This window comes from Physella acuta, unplaced genomic scaffold, assembly GCF_028476545.2.
Source record: "Physella acuta isolate Inbredline_101_S28 unplaced genomic scaffold, ASM2847654v3 ptg000151l, whole genome shotgun sequence".
Lineage (NCBI taxonomy): Eukaryota > Metazoa > Mollusca > Gastropoda > Physidae > Physella > Physella acuta.
In genome coordinates this window covers 982,114-987,796 of record NW_026731670.1, presented here as the reverse complement: position 1 = coordinate 987,796, position 5,683 = coordinate 982,114, and the positions used below count along the sequence as shown (strand labels likewise).

The following is a 5,683-nucleotide window of genomic DNA, read 5'->3' as shown; positions in this document are numbered from 1 at the left end:
ACCCGCCTTTACATGTACTTACGTTAGGGAAAGTAAACTCGGTTGAATCAAAAAATATATTTAAATATATAGAGTTATAGAACCTTAAAGTTAACAGATGATGAAAAAAAAAAATTAAAAAATTAAAATAAATCTAGTACAAGAAAACTTAAAAACAAGGTAATGAAAAAAGCTCTAGAGCCTCCCTTAAGTGTGGCGCCCAACACACGAGGTCGACGCGGGTCGATCAACATTATTTCTTTACTCGATCAAAAACCTATGTACGTATAACTGTTAGTGTAAAGTGTGGCAACAGCTGTCGTATGTTGGCAAATACTTCGCGGAGAAGCACTTAGCACATTCCCTTTAATCACCATACCCCCTGTGGTGTTCCCTTTTCCAATGCATTCAGTAAACTACCGTAAATCAATGGCGGGTGTCAAAAAGAAAAGCTTCAGTGGTGGATCGATACGTGCCGGGTGTCGTTAACGAGAAACAGGTGTCGTTACGTCGGGACCTATACAAAGACTTTTCTATTTTTTGTATACGGTCGTTGTGGGGGGAGAATTTAACCTGTTTTTGTACACATTCGTTGTGCAGGAGAATTTAAAAATTAATAAAAACATACAAACAACAAATAAATTAAACCAAACAAATAAACAACAAATAAACAACAATTAAACTAATTAAAATTAATTAAAATTTAAAAATAAAATTTAAAAATTTAAAAATTTAAAAATTTAAAAAAATAAAATCAAATTTAAATTAAAAAAATCAAACTAAATACGTAATTAAAGTAAAAAAGAATTAAAATCAAACTAATTAAAAACAAACAAATAATTAAAATTACGTAACTAGTCAATAAAAATTACAAAATATAAACAAAGTAATTAAAATCAAATTAATTAAAACTAAAAATTAAAATCAAATTAATTAAAATCAAACAAAAAATCAAATTACGTAACTAGTTAATAAAAATTACAAAATTAAATTAAAAACTCATTAAAAGCTCATTAAAATCTCTTTAAAATTACGTAACTAGGTTACCACTAGGTGTTGACCTACTGACCTACTGACCTACTCCACATCCGCCTCCGCCTGCGCCTGCCCCTCCACATCCACATCCACATCCACATCCCGAGTATTTTACTATACCTCATTGTACCTTCAGGCTGCGCCTACGTCTGCGGCTGGAGTATTTTACTATATCTCGTTGTCCCGCCGGCCCCTGCGCCTGAGGATAATACCTAAAAGTGACCTAATATACTAAATGCACTAATACATAAACATTCTGTTGCAGAAAATGAACCCAGTAAGTTTAAACACATTTCATATTTTAAACATACTTAAGCAGTATACTGTTAGCACGATTGATGGTACTCTAAACATAAAACGTCTTTTGACTTACATGTTAATATTTTAGTTGTTTTTTTTAAAGATACAAACATTTCTTTAAATTAATAGATACACATGTTTATCCTTAAAAAATGACAAAAATCAATATTGATTTCTTTTAAAATCACGTTTTATTTTAGGACTCCCTAGAAAAGATTGAAAGACGTGATGGTGGTGAAAAAGTTGTCATTTATGGATATCCAACTTCAAATGCCAAACAGTAAAAATATAGTTAAAATATTTAGCAATTATTCTACAACAAATTGAAAAATAATTACTTTAATCTCCACAGTTATAATTATCGAGTACATTAGCAGATTTTGTTTTCTTTTTTGTATAATTCATTTTTAAAAGGTATATATATATATACAAATTATTTCGTCCATTGTATAAATTAAATACTATCTGTGAATAAACTGCGGTATATAATTAAGAAAACCTGCAATGTGGTATTCGATAATAAACACATTAATAATCAAATTTTGCATACTATTTTATAAAGAATTATTAGAAACATTTATATTAAAATCTAAAATGTATTGAAATTAATATTATTATACGTATGTCAAATTTTATATTTCTGCTATAATATTTTACTTTATGTTCACAGGTTCCAACTTAACATTACATGCCTAAATGATGGCAAAGGAGATATTGTCACCCACCTAAACCCCAGGTTTAATCACCAGGGTGTCATTAGAAAACATGCTATTAATTATTTTCAAAACGGACGATGGGCGGATGAAATTGAATCTTCCGACTTTGATTTGGAATTCGAAAAGGAGTTCGTCATTCAGTTTTTAACAAGTCCAGGTTCTACTGTGGTAATGTTTACCATTTTGAAATTTAAAATCGTCACAATTTTTAAAAATGTGGTTTCGGTAACTGGCTATATGCTATTCTGAACTAGTTAACACATCGTGATGTGATCTTTTAAAAATAAATGCAGTTTAATTCAACGAACGTGTTTACATTTAAAGTAAATCACCCGCCGAACTGTTAAGGAGTAAACTAATATGGGCGATGACTCTCATTCTGTATAAGGCGGCCTCTAAGTAGTTGCACCATGTAGCAGTTTACAACAGCATCTATTTATTAACACCGAATGTACAACTTTTTGGATGATTACAATTTTAGTTATTAAAAATACAAAGAAGTCGCTGATCAAAGTTTTAGTTATAGTGATGAAAAACGCACGACCACCCTTGTGTCAAAAGCGCCCTTTGGAGCTCTCAGGAGCTAAAGTTTACACTACAGCAGAAGCAACATGATTGCATTTCGAGTTCTCCTATGTTACTATTGTACGTTTGTAAGTTAAATCACGTATTATCTGTGACTACCTATGCAAGACTGACATTCAACGGATACCAAGTACTGAATTTTCCCTTCGTAAACTATGGGCGCCAAACAGCATATGACTTTTATCTTATTAAAGTATAAAAAGAAAAGTCTCATCCTCGTGTAGAGTCGCCCCTAAAAAATTCTAACATTTGTTTCGAAGAAATTTTACCATTATTATTCTGATCTTTTCCCTTAAATGTTTAATAGAACATGGGTAAACTTAAATCCGACTTTTTTTGTTTATACGAAATATAGAGAAAAATTTTCATCGTGGGACGGAGTGGTCTAACGGTAGAGAGCTGGACTGCTAACCTATAAGTCTCGAATTCGAATTGACGTTAGGGAAAGTAAAGGCGGCTGGGCATAGTGCTGACCACACTATCTCTTCATATGTCGAGGTCACAGAAACAAGTGAACTTTACTTCACTTACCCTATAGACAGGCAGGTTTGAAAGGGAAACTGGAGACATTTGGCATCGTTTCCTGCTGATGCGCTGCCTATTCAATCACATTGTTTACTTACAGACACCTTCCTAGGCAAATTCCCATTAAAACTCCTAAATATTGCGATTGGATGCCGGTCCAGTTATAGTTTTCGGGGCACGAGTTTACACACACTAGCACTCAGAACATCGTATAACGAGCTGTATGAAAGCCTTGAGTGAATCTTAAAAACTTATATTGAGGTAGAATAAAATCCTACGACCGCCCTGATTTTAGAAAGTTAGAGAAGTGGTCGCGGGAGTCACACTACCACCGGGGCGAAGCTTATTGTCCTGGCGTGGTTAAATCATCGAATGTCGCTTAGGGTGCTCTTTAAATTAATTTAGGAACCAAAGTTCTTACAAAATAGCCAATGGCGCCAAGCCGGGGCACCTGTGAACACGCATGCTATGTTTTACTGAACGACTGTATTACCCAATCCTGTCCATAGTCAAGTGCACTATTTAAAATGAATGTAGGCACCATAACACCTAAAGGAAAGCCGGGGCGCCTAATCTTTCCATGCAGTTTCGATATAAACAACGATTAAAGCTTCGAATATTCTTCTAAGTATATAGACGTTATTTAAACTCATTTTTAAACACGAACTTCGGCGCCAAAAAGCCACCAAAAAAGCCCGGGTCGCTTCTGGTGACTATTTGCGCCTGTTGCTGTTTTAATGCTGAATAAAAAGCAACACATACCGCTATGACTATTGAACGGATACGAATTGCTATGACATCTGGTGCCGACCCTATGAATTTTTTTTTCGAAGAAACATTTTTAGGATTATTCTCATCAATATCTTGGTTTCAAGGCGACCATATGAAATGTGTTGCAATTATGCGTGACGGACAAACAGATCAAAAAACGTACTTTCAAACACATACACACATACACACACGCATATATATATATATATATATATATATATATATATATATATATATATATATATATATATATATATATATATATATATATATATATATACAAAAACATTTTATTATGCATAGTTATGAATGGATATAAATTCTAACTTACGTGTAAATTTAAAAATTTACAAAAATATAATGTTCTATTTAAAAAATGCTGACGGAATTTTTTTAAAAATATTTCAGATTAAAATAAATTCCAACTTCGTTAAGACGTTAAATCACAAAATGAACTGCTATGATCATCTGCAGTTTTCTGGTGACGTCAGAGTGCACAAAATCTTGATGAGTTAAAGTATAACAGATTTTTACTTTTGCAAATACAAATCTTTTTTTTTTTCTTTATGGGTATTGTTATTGGTATGATATTATTTAAAACGTGTTCGTGGAAAGGAAATAATTATTTATTTTCACTACAACACATATACAAACAATAAAAAGCACACACTTACTCACAGACAATAGCTTACAGGCTTGGGGTTTTGACTATTTTTCTCTTCATAATGTTCTTGAACTTTTACGGGTGAGAGGATCGCAGTTACAATTTTTTTGTACTGAGAAAGGTTGCGGAAACTGAATTTAACTAAGCTTAAAATTGACAAAAAATGAGAATATCTTTTGCCTAAAGATTATCATGATTGAAAAACTACATTTTTTTGCATCCAGAAAATTTTAAATCGTCAAAATACGATAGCATCTTGATTTGTTATTTTTTGCACGATTAAAATACTTTGAATTCTGATTACGTTAAAAAAAGTGTAAAGCTTTGAAAAAACCGACAAAATATGTTAACTATTTAGTACAATAACGATATTTCCCACAAAAAAAAGTAAAAATTAAGTTTATTAATTTTCCTAATTGCAATTTTACGTTAGTTCATCACTCTTAATTAATTATGGATTACTTCTATTTATTAAAAATCATTTTAAAAATGTGTGTTGCTCTTGTTTATTTACCAATGTTATCATAATTAACAATATCCAAATGTTACATCAAACATTTTAAAGCAAACAAAAAGAGAAGTATCGTTTGCGGTAAATTTACTAAATCACCAATAAAGTAGTCATACAAGTCATTCTAAGATATTTTTATTGCCAAGAAAAGCACCCAACGCATAATAGTAGTAAAGGGTAATTTACTCAATTTACGTATAAGGTTGTTGAAAAAAGTTACGTTTTTCAAAATTAAATGACGTGAATATTACTTTGACTAATAATACTAAATGAGAATACTAAAATGAGAATACAAATAGCCTACTGCACTTAGAAGTCAAAAAAATTACGTAATATCATTTCAAATGTTGTCTTATTATTAAATTAAATTGTGATTTAAATGTTAGTAAAAAATAACGCACGTAGGGTAATCAACACAAAAGTAAATTGTAGATTAACTGCTCTTTTTTGTTGCAATATGTGATTTTGACAAAATGTTACTACATGAAGAAGTCAAGACCACAAGAATATTGAAGTCCACACAATGCAAGTATGTACCTTTTTCAATAAAATAATGCGCTCGTGTGGTGTGAAAACCATACCAAATTCATTGCTATT

The 5,683-nt window shown here is 31.4% G+C and overlaps 1 long non-coding RNA gene across 1 annotated transcript; it reads left to right on the top strand.

Annotated features, from left to right (window-relative positions):
- Positions 1–1,503: 1,503 nt before the first annotated feature.
- On the top strand, positions 1,504–4,697 carry LOC131935651 (uncharacterized). The gene is made up of 3 exons (XR_009385964.1): positions 1,504–1,594; positions 1,985–2,198; positions 4,320–4,697. It is a non-coding gene; the product is annotated as an uncharacterized LOC131935651 (long non-coding RNA).
- Positions 4,698–5,683: the final 986 nt, after the last annotated feature.